We start from the raw sequence: 24,879 nt of genomic DNA, 5'->3' as shown, positions 1-24,879 counted from the left end.
TCCTAACCACTAATCCTTCTTTACTGCATCCCTCACTCCCACACATTGACGAATTCACACAGAAATTGCGGCGCTATGAAATACGAGTACTATGTGTTCTAAGACAATTCTTTCTAAATCGAGTAACGTTTCTATGGAAACGACAGGATTCTCTTTTGGGATACGACAATCACATTTCCGATCCACTAATCCTCCCTTCCTGCAACCCTCACTCCCAAACATTGACGAATTCACACGGAAATTGCGTCGCTATGAAATACGAGTATTATGTGTACTAAGACATTTCCTTCTAAATCGAGTAACGTTTCTATGGAAACGACAGGATTTTCTTTTGGGATACGACAATCACATTTCCGATCCACTAATCCTTCTTTACTGCATCCCTCACTCCCAAACACTGACGAATTCACACGGAAATTGCGTCGCTATGAAATATTATGTGTTCTAGCACATTTCCTTCTAATTCGAGTAACGTTTCTATGGAACGAAAGGATTTTCTTTTGGGATACGACAATCTCATTTCGTAACCACTAATCCTTCTTTACTGCATCCCTCACTCCCACACATTGTCGAATTCACACGGAAATTGCGTCGCAATGAAATACAAGTACTATGTGTTCTCAGACAATTCCTTCTAACTCGAGTAACGTTTCTATGGAAACGACAGGATTTTCTTTTGGGATACGACAATCACATTTCCGATCCACTAATCCTTCTTTACTGCGTCCCTCACTCCCAAACATTGATGAATTCACACGGAAATTGCGTCGCTATGAAATACTATGTGTTCTAAGACATTTCCTTCAAAATCGAGTAACGTTTCTATGGAAACGACAGGATTTTCTTTTGGGATACGACTATCTCATTTCCGATCCCCTAATCCTTCTTTACTGCATCCCTCACTCCAAAACATTGACGAATTCACACGGAAATTGCGTCGCTATGAAATACTATGTGTTAGAAGACATTTCCTTCTAAATCGAGTAACGTTTCTATGGAAACGACAGGATTTTCTTTTGGGATACGACAATCTCATTTCTGGTCCACTAATCCTTCTTTACTGCATCCCTCACTCCCACACATTGACGAATTCACACGGAAATTCCGTCGCTATGAAATACGAGTACTATGTGTTCTAAGACATTTCCTTCTAAATCGAGTAACGTTTCTATGGAAACGAGAGGATTTTCTTTTGGGATACGACAATCACATTTCCGATCCACTAATCCTTCTTTACTGCATCCCTCACTCCCTCACATTGACGAATTCACACGGAAATTGCGTCGCTATGAAATACTATGTGTTCCAAGACATTTCCTTCTAAATCGAGTAACGTTTCTATGGAAACGACAGGATTTTCTTTTGGGATACGACAATCTCATTTCCTAACCACTAATCCTTCTTTACTGCATCCCTCACTCCCACACATTGACGAATTCACACAGAAATTGCGGCGCTATGAAATACAAGTGCTATGTGTTCTAAGACAATTCTTTCTAAATCGAGTAACGTTTCTATGGAAACGACAGGATTTTCTTTTGGGATACGACAATCACATTTCCGATCCACTAATCCTTCTTTACTGCATCCCTCACTCCCAAACATTTACGAATTCACACGGAAATTGCGTCGCTATGAAATACTATGTGTTCTAACACATTTCCTTCTAATTCGAGTAACGTTTCTATGGAACAACGGGATTTTCTTTTGGGATACGACAATCTCATTTCGTAACCACTAATCCTTCTTTACTGCATCCCTCACTCCCACACATTGTCGAATTCACACGGAAATTGCGTCGCAATGAAATACGAGTACTATGTGTTCTAAGACAATTCCTTCTAACTCGAGTAACGTTTCTATGGAAACGACAGGATTTTCTTTTGGGATACGACAATCACATTTCCGATCCACTAATCCTTCTATACTGCATCCCTCACTCCCACACATTGACGAATTCACACGGAGAATGCGTCGCTATGAAATACGAGTACTATGTGTTCTAAGACATTTCCTTCTAAATCGAGTAACGTTTCTATGGAAACGACAGGATTTTCTTTTGGGATACGACAATCACATTTCCGATCCACTAATCCTTCTTTACTGCATTCCTCACTCCCAAACATTGACGAATTCACACGGAAATTGCGTCGCTATGAAATACTGTGTGTTCTAAGACATTTCCTTCTAAATCGAGTAACGTTTCTATGGAAACGACAGGATTTTCTTTTGGGATACGACAATCTCATTTCCGATCCACTAATCCTTCTTTACTGCATCCCTCACTCCCACACATTGACGAATTCACACGGAAATTCCGTCGCTATGAAATACGAGTACTATGTGTTCTAAGACATTTCCTTCTAAATCGAGTAACGTTTCTATGGAAACGACAGGATTTTCTTTTGGGATACGACAATCTCATTTCAGATCCAGTAACCCTTCTTTACTGCATCCCTCACTCCCACACATTGACGAATTCACACGGAAATTGCGTCGCTATGAAATACGAGTACTATGTCTTCTAACACATTTCCTTCTAAATCGAGAAACGTTTCTATGGATACGAAAGGATTTTCCTTTGGGATACGACAATCTCATTTCCGGTCCACTAATCCTTCTTTACTGCATCCCTCACTCCCACACAATGACGAATTCACACGGAAATTCCGTCGCTATGAAATACGAGTACTATGTGTTCTAAGACATTTCCTTCTAAATCGAGTAACGTTTCTATGGAAACGAGAGGATTTTCTTTTGGGATACGACAATCACATTTCCGATCCACTAATCCTTCTTCACTGCATCCCTCACTCCCAAACATTGACGAATTAACACGGAAATTGCGTCGCTATGAAATACTATGTGTTCCAAGACATTTCCTTCTAAATCGAGTAACGTTTCTATGGAAACGACAGGATTTTCTTTTGGGATACGACAATCTCATTTCCTAACCACTAATCCTTCTTTACTGCATCCCTCACTCCCACACATTGACGAATTCACACAGAAAATGCGGCGCTATGAAATACGAGTACTATGTGTTCTAAGACAATTCTTTCTAAATCGAGTAACGTTTCTATGGAAACGACAGGATTTTCTTTTGGGATACGACAATCACATTTCCGATCCACTAATCCTCCCTTCCTGCAACCCTCACTCCCAAACATTGACGAATTCACACGGAAATTGCGTCGCTATGAAATACGAGTACTATGTGTACTAAGACATTTCCTTCTAAATCGAGTAACGTTTCTATGGAAACGACAGGATTTTCTTTTGGGATACGACAATCACATTTCCGATCCACTAATCCTTCTTTACTGCATCCCTCACTCCCAAACATTGACGAATTCACACGGAAATTGCGTCGCTATGAAATACTATGTGTTCTAGCACATTTCCTTCTAATTCGAGTAACGTTTCTATGGAACGACAGGATTTTCTTTTGGGATACGACAATCTCATTTCGTAACCAATAATCCTTCTTTACTGCATCCCTCACTCCCACACATTGTCGAATTCACACGGAAATTGCGTCGCAATGAAATACGAGTACTATGTGTTCTCAGACAATTCCTTCTAACTCGAGTAACGTTTCTATGGAAACGACAGGATTTTCTTTTGGGATACGACAATCACATTTCCGATCCACTAATCCTTCTTTACTGCGTCCCTCACTCCCAAACATTGACGAATTCACACGGAAATTGCGTCGCTATGAAATACTATTTGTTCTAAGACATTTCCTTCAAAATCGAGTAACGTTTCTATGGAAACGACAGGATTTTCTTTTGGGATACGACAATCTCATTTCCGATCCACTAATCCTTCTTTACTGCATCCCTCACTCCAAAACATTGACGAATTCACACGGAAATTGCGTCGCTATGAAATACTATGTGTTAGAAGACATTTCCTTCTAAATCGAGTAACGTTTCTATGGAAACGACAGGATTTTCTTTTGGGATACGACAATCACATTTCCGATCCACTAATCCTTCTTTACTGCATCCCTCACTCCCAAACATTGACGAATTCACACGGAAATTGCGTCGCTATGAAATACTGTGTGTTCTAAGACATTTCCTTCTAAATCGAGTAACGTTTCTATGGAAACGACAGGATTTTCTTTTGGGATACGACAATCTCATTTCAGATCCAGTAATCCTTCTTTACTGCATCCCTCACTCCCACACATTGACGAATTCACACGGAAATTGCGTCGCTATGAAATACGAGTACTATGTCTTCTAACACATTTCCTTCTAAATCGAGTAACGTTTCTATGGAAACGAGAGGATTTTCTTTTGGGATACGACAATCACATTTCCGATCCACTAATCCTTCTTCACTGCATCCCTCACTCCCAAACATTGACGAATTAACACGGAAATTGCGTCGCTATGAAATACTATGTGTTCCAAGACATTTCCTTCTAAATCGAGTAACGTTTCTATGGAAACGACAGGATTTTCTTTTGGGATACGACAATCACATTTCCGATCCACTAATCCATCTTTACTGCGTCCCTCACTCCCAAACATTGACGAATTCACACGGAAATTGCGTCGCTATGAAATACTATTTGTTCTAAGACATTTCCTTCAAAATCGAGTAACGTTTCTATGGAAACGACAGGATTTTCTTTTGGGATACGACAATCTCATTTCCGATCCACTAATCCTTCCTTACTGCATCCCTCACTCCCACACATTGACGAATTCACACGGAAATTCCGTCGCTATGAAATACGAGTACTATGTGTTCTAAGACATTTCCTTCAGAATCGAGTAACGTTTCTATGGAAACGACAGGATTTTCTTTTGGGATACGACAATCTCATTTCCGATCCACTAATCCTTCTTTACTGCATCCCTCACTCCCAAACATTGACGAATTCACACGGAAATTGGGTCGCTATGAAATACTATTTGTTCTAAGACATTTCCTTCTAAATCGAGTAACGTTTCTATGGAAACGACAGGATTTTCTTTTGGGATACGACAATCTCATTTCTGGTCCACTAATCCTTCTTTACTGCATCCCTCACTCCCACACATTGACGAATTCACACGGATATTCCGTCGCTATGAAATACGAGTACTATGTGTTCTAAGACATTTCCTTCTAAATCGAGTAACGTTTCTATGGAAACGAGAGGATTTTCTTTTGGGATACGACAATCACATTTCCGATCCACTAATCCTTCTTTACTGCATCCCTTACTCCCTAACATTGACGAATTCACACGGAAATTGCGTCGCTATGAAATACTATGGGTTCCAAGACATTTCCTTCTAAATCGAGTAACGTTTCTATGGAAACGACAGGATTTTCTTTTGGGATACGACAATCTCATTTCCTAACCACTAATCCTTCTTTACTGCATCCCTCACTCCCACCCATTGACGAATTCACACAGAAATTGCGGCGCTATGAAATACAAGTGCTATGTGTTCTAAGACAATTCTTTCTAAATCGAGTAACGTTTCTATGGAAACGACAGGATTTTCTTTTGGGATACGACAATCACATTTCCGATCCACTAATCCTCCCTTCCTGCAACCCTCCCTCCCAAACATTGACGAATTCACACGGAAATTGCGTCGCTATGAAATACGAGTACTATGTGTACTAAGACATTTCCTTCTAAATCGAGTAACGTTTCTATGGAAACGACAGGATTTTTTTTTGGGATACGACAATCACATTTCCGATCCACTAATCCTTCTTTACTGCATCCCTCACTCCCGAACATTGACGAATTCACACGGAAATTGCGTCGCTATGAAATACTATGTGTTCTAACACATTTCCTTCTAATTCGAGTAACGTTTCTATGGAACGACAGGATTTTCTTTTGGGATACGACAATCTCATTTCGTAACCACCAATCCTTCTTTACTGCATCCCTCACTCCCACACATTGTCGAATTCTCACGGAATTGCGTCGCAATGAAATACGAGTACTATGTGTTCTAAGACAATTCCTTCTAACTCGAGTAACGTTTCTATGGAAACGACAGGATTTTCTTTTGGGATACGACAATCACATTTCCGATCCACTAATCTTTCTATACTGCATCCCTCACTCCCACACATTGACGAATTCACACGGAAATTGCGTCGCTATGAAATACGAGTACTATGTGTTCTAAGACATTTCCTTCTAAATCAAGTAACGTTTCTATGGAAACGACAGGATTTTCTTTTGGGATACGACAATCACATTTCCGATCCACTAATCCTTCTTTACTGCATCCCTCACTCCCAAACATTGACGAATTCACACGGAAATTGCGTCGCTATGAAATACTATGTGTTCTAAGACATTTCCTTCTAAATCGAGTAACGTTTCTATGGAAACGACAGGATTTTCTTTTGGGATACGACAATCTCATTTCCGATCCACTAATCCTTCTTTACTGCATCCCTCACTCCCACACATTGACGAATTCACACGGAAATTCCGTCGCTATGAAATACGAGTACTAAGTGTTCTAAGACATTTCCTTCTAAATCGAGTAACGTTTCTATGGAAACGACAGGATTTTCTTTTGGGATACGACAATCTCATTTCAGATCCACTAATCCTTCTTTACTGCATCCCTTACTCCCACACATTGACGAATTCACACGGAAATTGCGTCGCTATGAAATACGAGTACTATGTCTTCTAACACATTTCCTTCTAAATCGAGTAACGTTTCTATGGAAACGACAGGATTTTCTTTTAGGATACGACAATCTCATTTCCGATCCACTAATCCTTCTTTACTGCATCCCTCACTCCCACACATTGACGAATTCACACGGAAATTCCGTCTCTATGAAATACGAGTACTATGTGTTCTAAGACATTTCCTTCTAAATCGAGTAACGTTTCTATGGAAACGAGAGGATTTTCTTTTGGGATACGACAATCACATTTCCGATCCACTAATCCTTCTTTACTGCATCCCTCACTCCCAAACATTGACGAATTCACACGGAAATTGCGTCGCTATGAAATACTATGTGTTCCAAGACATTTCCTTCTAAATCGAGTAACGTTTCTATGGAAACGACAGGATTTTCTTTTGGGATACGACAATCTCATTTCCTAACCACTAATCCTTCTTTACTGCATCCCTCACTCCCACACATTGACGAATTCACACAGAAATTGCGGCGCTATGAAATACGAGTACTATGTGTTCTAAGACAATTCTTTCTAAATCGAGTAACGTTTCTATGGAAACGACAGGATTTTCTTTTGGGATACGACAATCACATTTCCGATCCACTAATCCTCCCTTCCTGCAACCCTCACCCCCAAACATTGACGAATTCACACGGAAATTGCGTCGCTATGAAATACGAGTACTATGTGTACTAAGACATTTCCTTCTAAATCGAGTAACGTTTCTATGGAAACGACAGGATTTTCTTTTGGGATACGACAATCACATTTCCGATCCACTAATCCTTCTCTACTGCATCCCTCACTCCCAAACATTGACGAATTCACACGGAAATTGCGTCGCTATGAAATACTATGTGTTCTAGCACATTTCCTTCTAATTCGAGTAACGTTTCTATGGAACGACAGGATTTTCTTTTGGGATACGACAATCTCATTTCGTAACCACTAATCCTTCTTTACTGCATCCCTCACTCCCACACATTGTCGAATTCACACGGAAATTGCGTCGCAATGACATACGAGTACTATGTGTTCTCAGACAATTCCTTCTAACTCGAGTATCGTTTCTATGGAAACGACAGGATTTTCTTTTGGGATACGACAATCACATTTCCGATACACTAATCCTTCTTTACTGCGTCCCTCACTCCCAAACATTGACGAATTCACACGGAAATTGCGTCGCTATGAAATACTATGTGTTCTAAGACATTTCCTTCAAAATCGAGTAACGTTTCTATGGAAACGACAGGATTTTCTTTTGGGATACGACAATCTCATTTCCTACCCACTAATCCTTCTTTACTGCATCCCTCACTCCCACACATTGACGAATTCACACAGAAATTGCGGCGCTATGAAATACGAGTACTATGTGTTCTAAGACAATTCTTTCTAAATCGAGTAACGTTTCTATGGAAACGACAGGATTTTCTTTTGGGATACGACAATCACATTTCCGATCCACTAATCCTCCTTTACTGCAACCCTCACTCCCAAACATTGACGAATTCACACGGAAATTGCGTCGCTATGAAATACGAGTACTATGTGTTCTCAGACAATTCCTTCTAACTCGAGTATCGTTTCTATGGAAACGACAGGATTTTCTTTTGGGATACGACAATCTCATTTCGTAACCACTATTCCTTCTTTACTGCATCCCTCACTCCCACACATTGACGAATTCACACGGAAATTGCGTCGCTATGAAATACGAGTACTATGTGTTCTAAGACAATTCCTTCTGAATCGAGTAACGTTTCTATGGAAACGACACGATTTTCTTTTGGGATAAGACAATCACGTTTCCGATCCACTAATCCTTCTTTACTGCAGCCCTCACTCCCACACATTGACGAATTCACACGGAAATTCCGTCGCTATGAAATACGAGTACTATGTGTTCTAAGACATTTCCTTCTAAATCGAGTAACGTTTCTATGGAAACGACTGGATTTTCTTTTGGGATACGACAATCTCATTTCCGATCCACTAATCCTTCTATACTGCATCCCTCACTCCCACACATTGACGAATTCACACGGAAATTCCGTCGCTATGAAATACGAGTACTATGTGTTCTAAGACATTTCCTTCTAAATCGAGTAACGTTTCTATGGAAACGACAGGATTTTCTTTTGGGATACGACAATCACATTTCCGATCCACTAATCCTTCTTTACTGCATCCCTCACTCCCAAACATTGACGAATTCATACGGAAATTGCGTCGCTATGAAATACTATGTGTTCTAAGACATTTCCTTCTAAATCGAGTGGCGTTTCTATGGGAACGACAGGATTTTCTTTTGGGATACGACAATCTCATTTCCTAACCACTAATCCTTCTTTACTGCATCCCTCACTCCCACACATTGACGAATTCATACGGAAATTGCGTCGCTATGAAATACGATTACTATGTGTTCTAAGACTATTCCTTCTAAATCGAGTAACGTTTCTATGGACACGACAGGATTTTCTTTTGGGATACGACAATCACATTTCCGATCCACTAATCCTTCTTTACTGCATCCCTCACTCCCAAACATTGACGAATTCATACGGAAATTGCGTCGCTATGAAATACTATGTGTTCTAAGACATTTCCTTCTAAATCGAGTGACGTTTCTATGGGAACGACAGGATTTTCTTTTGGGATACGACAATCTCATTTCCTAACCACTAATCCTTCTTTACTGCATCCCTCACTCCCACACATTGACGAATTCACACGGAAATTGCGTCGCTATGAATTACTGTGGGTTCTATGACTTCTCCTTCTAAATCAAGTAACGTTTCTATGAAAACGACAGGACATTTTTTTGGGATACGACAATCTCAGTTCCGATCCACTAATCCTTCTTTACTGCATCCCTCACTCCCAAACATTGACGAATTCACACGGAAATTGCGTCGCTATGAATTATTATGGATTCTATGACTTCTCCTTCTAAATCGAGTAACGTTTCTATGGAAACGACATAATTTTCTTTTGGGATACGACAATCTCATTTCCGATCCACTAATCCTTCTTTACTGCATCCCTCACTCCCACACATTGACGAATTCACACGGAAATTGCGTCGCTATGAAATAAGAGTACTATGTGTTCTAAGACATTTCCTTCTAAATCGAGTAACGTATCTATGGAAACGACAGGATTTTCTTTTGGGATACGACAATCTCATTTCCGATCCACTAATCCTTCTTTACTGCTTCCCTCACTCCCACACATTGACGAATTCACACGGAAATTGCGTCGCTATGAAATACGAGTACTATGTGTTCTAAGACATTTCCTTCTAAATCGAGTAACGTTTCTACGGAAACGACAGGATTTTCCTTTGGGATACGACAATCTCATTTCCGATCCACTAATCCTTCTTTACTGCATCCCTCACTCCCACACATTGACGAATTCACACGGAAATTGCGTCGCTATGAAATACGAGTACTATGTGTTCCAAGACATTTCCTTCTAAATCGAGTAACGTTTCTATGGTAACGACAGGATTTTCTTTTGGGATACGACAATCTCATTTCCGATCCACTAATCCTTCTTTACTGCATCCCTCACTCCCACACATTGACGAATTCACACGGAAATTACGTCGCTATGAAATACGAGTACTACGTGTTCTAAGACATTTCCTTCTAAATCGAGTAACGTTTCTATGGAAACGACAGGATTTTCTTTTGGGATACGACAATCTCATTTCCGATCCACTAATCCTTCTTTACTGCATCCCTCACTCCCACACATTGACGAATTCACACGGAACTTGCGTCGCTATGAAATACGAGGACTATGTGTTCTAAGACATTTCCTTCTAAATCGAGTAACGTTTCTATGGAAACGACAGGCTTTTCTTTTGGGATACGACAATCTCATTTCCGATCCACTAATCTTTCTTTACTGCATCCCTCACTCCCAAACATTGACGAATTCACACGGAAATTGCGTCGCTATGAAATACTATGTGTTCTAAGACATTTCCTTCTCAATCGAGTAACGTCTCTATGGAAACGACAGGATTTTCTTTTGGGATACGACAATCTCATTTCCGATCCACTAACCCTTCTTTACTGCATCCCTCACTCCCAAACATTGACGAATTCACACGGAAATTGCGTCGCTATGAAATACGAGTACTATGTGTTCTAACACATTTCCTTCTAAATCGAGTAACGTTTCTATGGAAACGAAAGGACTTTCTTTTGGGATACGACAATCACATTTCCGATCCACTAATCCTTCTTTACTGCATCCCTCACTCCCACACATTGACGAATTCACACGGAAATTGCGTCGCTATGAAATACTATGTGTTCTAAGACATTTCCTTCTAAATCGAGTAACGTTTCTATGGAAACGACAGGATTTTCTTTTGTAATACGACAATCTCATTTCCGATCCACTAATCCTTCTTTACTGCATCCCTCACTCCCACACATTGAGGAATTCACACGGAAAATGCGTCGCTATGAAATGATATGTGTTCTAAGACATTTCCTTCTAAATCGAGTAACGTTTCTATGGAAACGACAGGATTTTTATTTGGGATACGACAGTCACATTTCCGATCCACTAATATTTCTTTACTGCATCCCTCACTCCCAAACATTGACGAATTCACACGGAAATTCCGTCGCTATGAAATACGAGTACTATGTGTTCTAAGACAATTCCTTCTAAATCGAGTAACGTTTCTATGGAAACGACACGATTTTCTTTTGGGATACGACAATCACATTTCCGATCCACTAATCCTTCTTTACTGCATACCTCACTCCCACACATTGACGAATTCACACGGAAATTGCGTCGCTATGAAATACTATGTGTTCTAAGACATTTCCTTCAAAATCGAGTAACGTTTCTATGGAAACGACAGGATTTTCTTTTGGGATACGACAATCTTATTTCCGATCCACTAATCTTTCTTTACTGCATCCCTCACTCCCAAACATTGACGAATTCACACGGAAATTGCGTCGCTATGAAATACTATGTGTTCTAAGACATTTCCTTCTCAATCGAGTAACGTCTCTACGGAAACGACAGGATTTTCTTTTGGGATACGACAATCTCATTTCCGATCCACTAACCCTTCTTTACTGCATCCCACACTCCCACACATTGACGAATTCACACGGAAATTGCGTCGCTATGAAATACGAGTACTATGTGTTCTAACACATTTCCTTCTAAATCGAGTAACGTTTCTATGGAAACGACGGGACTTTCTTTTGGAATACGACAATCACATTTCCGATCCACTAATCCTTCTTTACTGCATCCCTCACTCCCACACATTGACGAATTCACACGGAAATTGCGTCGCTATGAAATACTATGTGTTCTAAGACATTTCCTTCTAAATCGAGTAACGTTTCTATGGAATCGACAGGATTTTCTTTTGGGATACGACAATCTCATTTCCAATCCACTAATCCTTCTTTACTGCATCCCTCACTCCCAAACAATGACGAATTCACACGGAAATTCCGTCGCTATGAAATACGAGTACTATGTGTTCTAAGACATTTCCTTCTAAATTGAGTAACGTTTCTATGGAAACGACAGGACTTTCTTTTGGGATACGACAATCACATTTCCGATCCACTAATCCTTCTTTACTGCATCCCTCACTCCCACACATTGACGAATTCACACGGAAATTGCGTCGCTATGAAATACTATGTGTTCTAAGACATTTCCTTCTAAATCGAGTAATGTTTCTATGGAAACGACAGGATTTTATTTTGGGATACGACAATCTCATTTCCGATCCACTAATCCTTCTTTACTGCATCCCTCACTCCCACACATTGACGAATTCACACGGAAATTGCGTCGCTATGAAATACTATGTGTTCTAAGACATTTCCTTCTAAATCGAGTAACGTTTCTATGGAAACGACAGGATTTTCTTTTGGGATACGACAATCACATTTCCGATCCACTAATATTTCTTTACTGCATCCCTCACTCCCAAACATTGACGAATTCACACGGAAATTCCGTCGCTATGAAATACGAGTACTATGTGTTCTAAGACATTTCCTTCTAAATCGAGTAACGTTTCTATGGAAACGACAGGATTTTCTTTTGGTATACGACAATCACATTTCCGATCCACTAATCCTTCTTTTCTGCATCCCTCACTCCCACACATTGACGAATTCACACGGAAATTCCGTCGCTATGAATTACTATGGGTTCTATGACTTCTCCTTCTAAATCAAGTAACATTTCTATGGAAACAACAGGACTTTTTTTTGGGATACGACAATCTCATTTCCGATCCACTAATCCTTCTTTACTGCATCCCTCACTCCCACACATTGACGAATTCACGCGGAAATTGCGTCGCTATGAAATACTATGTGTTCTAAGACATTTGCTTCTAAATCGAGTAACGTTTCAATGGAAACGACCTGATTTTCTTTTAGGATACGACAATCACATTTCCGATCCACTAATCCTTCTTTACTGCATCCCTCACTCCCAAACATTGACGAATTCACACGGAAATTCCGTCGCTATGAAATACGAGTACTATGTGTTCTAAGACATTTCCTTCTAAATCGAGTAACGTTTCTATGGAAACGACAGGATTTTCTTTTGGGATACGACAATCACATTTCCGATCCACTAATCCTTCTTTACTGCATCCCTCACTCCCGAACATTGACGAATTCAAACGGAAATTGCATCGCTATGAAATACTATGTGTTCTAAGACATTTCCTTCTAAATCGAGTAACGTTTCTATGGAAACGACAGGATTTTCTTTTGGGATACGACAATCTCATTTCCGATCCGCTAATCCTTCTTTACTGCATCCCTCACTCCCACACATTGACGAATTCACACGGAAATTGCGACGCTATGAAATACTATGTGTTCTCAGACATTTCCTTCTAAATCGGGTAACGTTTCCATGGAAACGACAGGATTTTCTTTTGGGATACGACAATCTCATTTCCGATCCACTAATCCTTCTTCACTGCATCCCTCACTCCCACACATTGTCGAATTCACACAGAAATTGCGTCGCAATGAAATACGAGTACTATGTGTTCTAAAACAATTCCTTCTAACTCGAGTAACGTTTCTATGGAAACGACAGGATTTTCTTTTGGGATACGACAATCACATTTCCGATCCACTAATCCTTCTATACTGCATCCCTCACTCCCACACATGGACGAATTCACACGGAAATTGCGTCGCTATGAAATACGAGTACTATGTGTTCTAAGACATTTCCTTCAAAATCGAGTAACGTTTCTATGGAAACGACAGGATTTTCTTTTGGGATACGACAATCACATTTCCGATCCACTAATCCTTCTTTACTGCATCCCTCACTCCCAAACATTGACGAATTCACACGGAAATTGCGTCGCTATGAAATACTATGTGTTCTAAGACATTTCCTTCTAAATCGAGTAACGTTGCTATGGAAACGACAGGATTTTCTTTTGGGATACGACAATCTCATTTCCGATCCACTAATCCTTCTTTACTGCATCCCTCACTCCCACACATTGACGAATTCACACGGAAATTCCGTCGCTATGAAATACGAGTACTATGTGTTCTAAGACATTTCCTTCTAAATCGAGTAACGTTTCTATGGAAACGACAGGATTTTCTTTTGGGATACGACAATCTCATTTCAGATCCACTAATCCTGCTTTACTGCATCCCTCACTCCCACACATTGACGAATTCACACGGAAATTACGTCGCTATGAAATACGAGTACTATGTCTTCTAACACATTTCCTACTAAATCGAGTGACGTTTCTATGGAAACGACAGGATTTTCTTTTGGGATACGACAATCTCATTTCCGGTCCACTAATCCTTCTTTACTGCATCCCTCACTCCCACACAATGACGAATTCACACGGAAATTCCGTCGCTATGAAATACGAGTACTATGTGTTCTAAGACATTTCCTTCTAAATCGAGTAACGTTTCTATGGAAACGAGAGGATTTTCTTTTGGGATACGACAATCACATTTCCGATCCACTAATCCTTCTTTACTGCATCCCTCACTCCCAAACATTGACGAATTCACATGGAAATTGCGTCGCTATGAAATACTATGTGTTCCAAGACATTTCCTTCTAAATCGAGTAATGTTTCTATGGAAACGACAGGATTTTCTTTTGGGATACGACAATCTCATTTCCTAGCCAATAATCCTTCTTTACCGCATCCCTCACTCCCACACATTGACGAATTCACACAGAAATTGCGGCGCTATGAAATACGAGTACTATGTGTTCTAAGACAATTCTTTCTACATCGAGTAACGTTTCTATGGAAACGACAGGATTTTCTTTTGGGATACGACAATCACATTTCCGATCCACTAATCCTCCCTTCCTGCAACCCCCACTCCCAAACATTGACGAATTCACACGGAAATTGCGTCGCTATGAAATACGAGTACTATGTGTACTAAGACATTTCCTTCTAAATCGAGTAACGTTTCTATGGAAACGACAGGATTTTCTTTTGGGATACGACAATCACATTTCCGATCCACTAATCCTTCTTTACTACATTCCTCACTCCCAAACATTGACGAATTCACACGGAAATTGCGTCGCTATGAAATACTATGTGTTCTAGCACATTTCCTTCTAATTCGAGTAACGTTTCTATGGAACGACAGGATTTTCTTTTGGGATACGACAATCTCATTTCGTAACCACTAATCCTTCTTTACTGCATCCCTCACACCCACACATTGTCGAGTTCACACGGAAATTGCGTCGCAATGAAATACGAGTACTATGTGTTCTCAGACAATTCCTTCTAACTCGAGTAACGTTTCTATGGAAACGACAGGATTTTCTTTTGGGATACGACAATCACATTTCCGATCCACTAATCCTTCTTTACTGCGTCCCTCACTCCCAAACATTGACGAATTCACACGGAAATTGCGTCGCTATGAAATACTATGTGTTCTAAGACATTTCCTTCAAAATCGAGTAACGTTTCTATGGAAACGACAGGATTTTCTTTTGGGATACGACAATCTCATTTCCGATCCACTAATCCTTCTTTACTGCAACCCTCACTCCAAAACATTGACGAATTCACACGGAAATTGCGTCGCTATGAAATACTATGTGTTAGAAGACATGTCCTTCTAAATCGAGTAACGTTTCTATGGAAACGACAGGATTTTCTTTTGGGATACGACAATCACATTTCCGATCCACTAATCCTTCTTTACTGCATCCCTCACTCCCAAACATTGACGAATTCACACGGAAATTGCGTCGCTATGAAATACTATGTGTTCTAAGACATTTCCTTCTAAATCGAGTAACGTTTCTATGGAAACGACAGGATTTTCTTTTGGGATACGACAATCTCATTTCCGATCCACTAATCCTTCCTTACTGCATCCCTCACTCCCACACATTGACGAATTCACACGGAAATTCCGTCGCTATGAAATACGAGTACTATGTGTTCTAAGACATTTCCTTCTGAATCGAGTAACGTTTCTATGGAAACGACAGGATTATCTTTTGGGATACGACAATCTCATTTCCGATCCACTAATCCTTCTTTACTGCATCCCTCACTCCCAAACATTGACGAATTCACACGGAAATTGGGTCGCTATGAAATACTATTTGTTCTAAGACATTTCCTTCTAAATCGAGTAACGTTTCTATGGAAACGACAGGATTTTCTTTTGGGATACGACAATCTCATTTCCGGTCCACTAATCCTTCTTTACTGCATCCCTCACTCCCACACAATGACGAATTCACACGGAAATTCCGTCGCTATGAAATACGAGTACTATGTATTCTAAGACATTTCCTTCTAAATCGAGTAACGTTTCTATGGAAACGAGAGGATTTTCTTTTGGGATACGACAATCACATTTCCGATCCACTAATCATTCTTCACTGCATCCCTCACTCCCAAACATTGACGAATTCACACGGAAATTGCGTCGCTATGAAATACTATGTGTTCCAAGACATTTCCTTCTAAATCGAGTAACGTTTCTATGGAAACGACAGGATTTTCTTTTGGGATACGACAATCTCATTTCCTAACCACTAATCCTTCTTTACTGCATCCCTCACTCCCACACATTGACGAATTCACACAGAAATTGCGGCGCTATGAAATACGAGTACTATGTGTTCTAAGACAATTCTTTCTAAATCGAGTAACGTTTCTATGGAAACGACAGGATTTTCTTTTGGGATACGACAATCACATTTCCGATCCACTAATCCTCCCTTCCTGCAACCCTCACTCCCAAACATTGACGAATTCACACGGAAATTGCGTCGCTATGAAATACGAGTACTATGTGTACTAAGACATTTCCTTCTAAATCGAGTAACGTTTCTATGGAAACGACAGGATTTTCTTTTGGGATACGACAATCACATTTCCGATCCACTAATCCTTCTTTACTGCACCCCTCACTCCCAAACATTGACGAATTCACACGGAAATTGCGTCGCTATGAAATACTATGTGTTCTAGCACATTTCCTTCTAATTCGAGTAACGTTTCTATGGAACGACAGGATTTTCTTTTGGGATACGACAATCTCATTTAGTAACCACTAATCCTTCTTTACTGCATCCCTCACTCCCACACATTGTCGAATTCACACGGAAATTGCGTCGCAATGAAATACGAGTACTATGTGTTCTCAGACAATTCCTTCTAACTCGAGTAACGTTTCTATGGAAACGACAGGATTTTCTTTTGGGATACGACAATCACATTTCCGATCCACTAATCCTTCTTTACTGCGTCCCTCACTCCCAAACATTGACGAATTCACACGGAAATTGCGTCGCTATGAAATACTATGTGTTCTAAGACATTTCCTTCAAAATCGAGTAACGTTTCTATGGAAACGACAGGATTTTCTTTTGGGATACGACAATCTCATTTCCGATCCACTAATCCTTCTTTACTGCATCCCTCACTCCAAAACATTGACGAATTCACACGGAAATTGCGTCGCTATGAAATACTATGTGTTAGAAGACATTTCCTTCTAAATCGAGTAACGTTTCTATGGAAACGACAGGATTTTCTTTTGGGACACGACAATCACATTTCCGATCCACTAATCCTTCTTTACTGCATCCCTCACTCCCAAACATTGACGAATTCACACGGAAATTGCGTCGCTATGAAATACTATGTGTTCTAAGATACTTCCTTCTAAATCGAGTAACGTTTCTATGGAAACGACATGATTTTCTTTTGGGATACGACAATCTCATTTCCGATCCACTAATCCTTCCTTACTGCATCCCTCACTCCCACACATTGACGAATTCACACGGAAATTCCGTCGCTATGAAATACGAGTACTATGTGTTCTAAGACATTTCCTTCTGAATCGAGTAACGTTTCTATGGAAACGACAGGATTTTCTTTTGGGATACGACAATCTCATTTCCGATCCACTAATGCTTCTTTACTGCATCCCTCACTCCCAAACATTGACGAATTCACACGGAAATTGGGTCGCTATGAAATACTATTTGTTCTAAGACATTTCCTTCAAAATCGAGTAACGTTTCTATGGAAACGACAGGATTTTCTTTTGGGATACGACAATCTCATTTCTAGTCCACTAATCCTTCTTTACTGCATCCCTCACTCCCACACTTTGACGAATTCACACGGAAATTCCGTCGCTATGAAATACGAGTACTATGTGTTCTAAGACATTTCCTTCTAAATCGAGTAACGTTTCTATGGAAACGAGAGGATTTTCTTTTGGGATACGACAATCACATTTCCGATCCACTAATCCTTCTTTACTGCATCCCTCACTCCCTAACATTGACGAATTCACACGGAAATTGCGTCGCTATGAAATACTATGTGTTCCAAGACATTTCCTTCTAAATCGAGTAACGTTTCTATGGAAACGACAGGATTTTCTTTTGGGATACGACAATCTCATTTCCTAACCACTAATCCTTCTTTACTGCATCCCTCACTCCCACACATTGACGAATTCTCACAGAAATTGCGGCGCTATGAAATACAAGTGCTATGTGTTCTAAGACAATTCTTTCTAAATCGAGTAACGTTTCTATGGAAACGACAGGATTTTCTTTTGGGATACGACAATCACATTTCCGATCCACTAATCCTCCCTTCCTGCAACCCTAACTCCCAAACATTGACGAATTCACACGGAAATTGCGTCGCTATGAAATACGAGTACTATGTGTACTAAGACATTTCCTTCTAAATCGAGTAACGTTTCTATGGAAACGACAGGATTTTTTTTTGGGATACGACAATCACATTTCCGATCCACTAATCCTTCTTTACTGCATCCCTCACTCCCAAACATTGACGAATTCACACGGAAATTGCGTCGCTATGAAATACTATGTGTTCCAACACATTTCCTTCTAATTCGAGTAACGTTTCTATGGAACGACAGGATTTTCTTTTGGGATACGACAATCTCATTTCGTAACCACTAATCCTTCTTTACTGCATCCCTCACTCCCACACATTGTCGAATTCTCACGGAATTGCGTCGCAATGAAATACGAGTACTATGTGTTCTAAGACAATTCCTTCTAACTCGATTAACGTTTCTATGGAAACGACAGGATTTTCTTTTGGGATACGACAATCACATTTCCGATCCACTAATCTTTCTATACTGCATCCCTCACTCCCACACATTGACGAATTCACACGGAAATTGCGTCGCTATGAAATACGAGTACTATGTGTTCTAAGACATTTCCTTCTAAATCGAGTAACGTTTCTATGGAAACGACAGGATTTGCTTTTGATATACGACAATCACATTTCCGATCCACTAATCCTTCTTTACTGCATCCCTCACTCCCAAACATTGACGAATTCACACGGAAATTGCGTCGCTATGAAATACTATGTGTTCTATGACATTTCCTTCTAAATCGAGTAACGTTTCTATGGAAACGACAGGATTTTCTTTTGGGATACGACAATCTCATTTCCGATCCACTAATCCTTCTTTACTGCATCCCTCACTCCCACACATTGACGAATTCACACGGAAATTCCGTCGCTATGAAATACGAGTACTAAGTGTTCTAAGACATTTCCTTCTAAATCGAGTTACGTTTCTATGGAAACGACAGGATTTTCTTTTGGGATACGACAATCTCATTTCAGATCCACTAATCCTTCTTTACTGCATCCCTCACTCCCACACATTGACGAATTCACACGGAAATTGCGTCGCTATGAAATACGAGTACTATGTCTTCTAACACATTTCCTTCTAAATCGAGTAACGTTTCTATGGAAACGACAGGATTTTCTTTTGGGATACGACAATCTCATTTCCGGTCCACTAATCCTTCTTTACTGCATCCCTCACTCCCACACATTGACGAATTCACACGGAAATTCCGTCTCTATGAAATACGAGTACTATGTGTTCTAAGACATTTCCTTCTAAATCGAGTAACGTTTCTATGGAAACGAGAGGATTTTCTTTTGGGATACGACAATCACATTTCCGATCCACTAATCCTTCTTTACTGCGTCCCTCACTCCCAAACATTGAAGAATTCACACGGAAATTGCGTCGCTATGAAATACTATGTGTTCCAAGACATTTCCTTCTAAATCGAGTAACGTTTCTATGGAAACGACAGGATTTTCTTTTGGGATACGACAGTCTCATTTCCTAACCACTAATCCTTCTTTACTGCATCCCTCACTCTCACACATTGACGAATTCACACAGAAATTGCTCCGCTATGAAATACGAGTACTATGTGTTCTAAGACAATTCTTTCTAAATCGAGTAACGTTTCTATGGAAACGACAGGATTTTCTTTTGGGATACGACAATCACATTTCCGATCCACTAATCCTCCCTTCCTGCAACCCTCACTCCCAAACATTGACGAATTCACACGGAAATTGCGTCGCTATGAAATACGAGTACTATGTGTACTAAGACATTTCCTTCTAAATCGAGTAACGTTTCTATGGAAACGACAGGATTTTCTTTTGGGATACGACAATCACATTTCCGATCCACTAATCCTTCTTTACCGCATCCCTCACTCCCAAACATTGACGAATTCACACGGAAATTGCGTCGCTATGAAATACTATGTGTTCTAGCACATTTCCTTCTAATTCGAGTAACGTTTCTATGGAACGACAGGATTTTCTTTTGGGATACGACAATCTCATTTCGTAACCACTAATCCTTCTTTACTGCATCCCTCACTCCCACACATTGTCGAATTCACACGGAAATTGCGTCGCAATGAAATACGAGTACTATGTGTTCTCAGACAATTCCTTCTAACTCGAGTAACGTTTCTATGGAAACGACAGGATTTTCTTTTGGGATACGACAATCACATTTCCGATCCACTAATCCTTCTTTACTGCGTCCCTCACTCCCAAACATTGACGAATTCACACGGAAATTGCGTCGCTATGAAATACTATGTGTTCTAAGACATTTCATTCAAAATCGAGTAACGTTTCTATGGAAACGACAGGATTTTCTTTTGGGATACGACAATCTCATTTCCTAACCACTAATCCTTCTTTACTGCATCCCTCACTCCCACACATTGGCGAATTCACACAGAAATTGCGGCGCTATGAAATACGAGTACTATGTGTTCTAAGACAATTCTTTCTAAATCGAGTAACGTTTCTATGGAAACGACAGGATTTTCTTTTGGGATACGACAATCACATTTCCGATCCACTAATCCTCCTTTACTGCAACCCTCACTCCCAAACATTGACGAATTCACACGGAAATTGCGTCGCTATGAAATACGAGTACTATGTGTTCTAAGACATTTCCTTCTAAATCGAGTAACGTTTCTATGGAAACGACAGGATTTTCTTTTGGGATACGACAATCACATTTCCGATCCACTAATCCTTCTTTACTGCAGCCCTCACTCCCAAACATTGACGAATTCACACGGAAATTGCGTCGCTATGAAATACTATGTGTTCTAAGGCATTTCCTTCTAATTCGAGTAACGTTTCTATGGAAACGACAGGATTTTCTTTTGGGATACGACAATCTCATTTTCTAACCACTATTCCTTCTTTACTGCATCCCTCACTCCCACATATTGACGAATTCACACGGAAATTGCGTCGCTATGAAATACGAGTACTTTGTGTTCTAAGACAATTCCTTCTGAATCGAGTAACGTTTCTATGGAAACGACACGATTTTCTTTTGGGATACGACAATCACGTTTCCGATCCACTAATCCTTCTTTACTGCATCCCTCACTCCCACACATTGACGAATTCACACGGAAATTCCGTCGCTATGAAATACGAGTACTATGTGTTCTAAGACATTTCCTTCTAAATCGAGTAACGTTTCTATGGAGACGACAGGATTTTCTTCTGGGATACGACAATCACATTTCCGGTCCACTAATCCTTCTTTACTGCATCCCTCACTCCCAAACATTGACGAATTCATACGGAAATTGCGACGCTATGAAATACTATGTGTTCTAAGACATTTCCTTCTAAATCGAGTGACGTTTCTATGGGAACGACAGGATTTTCTTTTGGGATACGACAATCTCATTTCCTAACCACTAATCCTTCTTTACTGCATCCCTCACTCCCACACATTGACGAATTCATACGGAAATTGCGTCGCTATGAAATACGATTACTATGTGTTCTAAGACTATTCCTTCTAAATCGAGTAACTTTTCTATGGACACGACAGGATTTTCTTTTGGGATACGACAATCACATTTCCGATCCACTAATCCTTCTTTACTGCATCCCTCACTCCCAAACATTGACGAATTCATACGGAAATTGCGTCGCTATGAAATACTATGTGTTCTAAGACATTTCCTTCTAAATCGAGTGACGTTTCTATGGGAACGACAGGATTTTATTTTGGGATACGACAATCTCATTTCCTAACCACTAATCCTTCTTTACTGCATCCCTCACTCCCACACATTGACGAATTCACACGGAAATTGCGTCGCTATGAATTACTGTGGGTTCTATGACTTCTCCTTCTAAATCAAGTAACGTTTCTATGGAAACGACAGGACATATTTTTGGGATACGACAATCTCATTTCCGATCCACTAATCCTTCTTTACTGCATCCCTCACTCCCAAACATTGACGAATTCACACGGAAATTGCGTCGCTATGAATTATTATGGATTCTATGACTTCTCCTTCTAAATCGAGTAACGTTTCTATGGAAACGACAGGATTTTCCTTTGGGATACGACAATCTCATTTCCGATCCACTAATCCTTCTTTACTGCATCCCTCACTCCCACACATTGACGAATTCACACGGAAATTGCGTCGCTATGAAATACGAGTACTATGTGTTCTAAGACATTTCCTTCTAAATCGAGTAACGTTTCTACGGAAACGACAGGATTTTCCTTTGGGATACGACAATCTCATTTCCGATCCACTAATCCTTCTTTACTGCATCCCTCACTCCCACACATTGACGAATTCACACGGAAATTGCGTCGCTATGAAATACGAGTACTATGTGTTCCAAGACATTTCCTTCTAAATCGAGTAACGTTTCTATGGTAACGACAGGATTTTCTTTTGGGATACGACAATCTCATTTCCGATCCACTAATCCTTCTTTACTGCATCCCTCACTCCCACACATTGACGAATTCACACGGAAATTACGTCGCTATGAAATACGAGTACTACGTGTTCTAAGACATTTCCTTCTAAATTGAGTAACGTTTCTATGGAAACGACAGGATTTTCTTTTGGGATACGACAATCTCATTTCCGATCCACTAATCCCTCTTTACTGCATCCCTCACTCCCACACATTGACGAATTCACACGGAAATTGCGTCGCTATGAAATACGAGTACTATGTGTTCTAAGACATTTCCTTCTAAATCGAGTAACGTTTCTATGGAAACGACAGGCTTTTCTTTTGGGATACGACAATCTCATTTCCGATCCACTAATCTTTCCTTACTGCATCCCTCACTCCCAAACATTGACGAATTCACACGAAAATTGCGTCGCTATGAAATACTATGTGTTCTAAGACATTTCCTTCTCAATCGAGTAACGTCTCTATGGAAACGACAGGATTTTCTTTTGGGATACGACAATCTCATTTCCGATCCACTAACCCTTCTTTACTGCATCTCTCACTCCCAAACATTGACGAATTCACACGGAAATTGCGTCGCTATGAAATACGAGTACTATGTGTTCTAACACATTTCCTTCTAAATCGAGTAACGTTTCTATGGAAACGACAGGACTTTCTTTTGGGATACGACAATCACATTTCCGATCCACTAATCCTTCTTTACTGCATCCCTCACTCCCACACATTGACGAATTCACACGGAAATTGCGTCGCTATGAGATACTATGTGTTCTAAGACATTTCCTTCTAAATCGAGTAACGTTTCTATGGAAACGACAGGATTTTCTTTTGTAATACGACAATCTCATTTCCGATCCCCTAATCCTTCTTTACTGCATCCCTCACTCCCAAACATTGACGAATTCACACGGAAATTGCGTCGCTATGGAATACTATGTGTTCTAGCACCTTTCCTTCTAATTCGAGTAACGTTTCTATGGAACGACAGGATTTTCTTTTGGGATACGACAATCTCATTTCGTAACCACTAATCCTTCTTTACTGCATCCCTCACTCCCACACATTGTCGAATTCACACGGAAATTGCGTCGCAATGAAATACGAGTACTATGTGTTCTCAGACAATTCCTTCTAACTCGAGTAACGTTTCTATGGAAACGACAGGATTTTCTTTTGGGATACGACAATCACATTTCCGATCCACTAACCCTTCTTTACTGCGTCCCTCACTCCCAAACATTGACGAATTCACACGGAAATTGCGTCGCTATGAAATACTATGTGTTCTAAGACATTTCCTTCAAAATCGAGTAACGTTTCTATGGAAACGACAGGATTTTCTTTTGGGATACGACAATCTCATTTCCTAACCACTAATCCTTCTTTACTGCATCCCTCACTCCCACACATCGACGAATTCACACAGAAATTGCGGCGCTATGAAATACGAGTACTATGTGTTCTAAGACAA

Source organism: Schistocerca serialis, chromosome 6, assembly GCF_023864345.2.
Source record: "Schistocerca serialis cubense isolate TAMUIC-IGC-003099 chromosome 6, iqSchSeri2.2, whole genome shotgun sequence".
In the NCBI taxonomy this organism is placed as follows: domain Eukaryota; kingdom Metazoa; phylum Arthropoda; class Insecta; order Orthoptera; family Acrididae; genus Schistocerca; species Schistocerca serialis.
The sequence above is the reverse complement of the archived record's forward strand: the minus strand, read 5'-3'. Positions refer to the sequence as shown.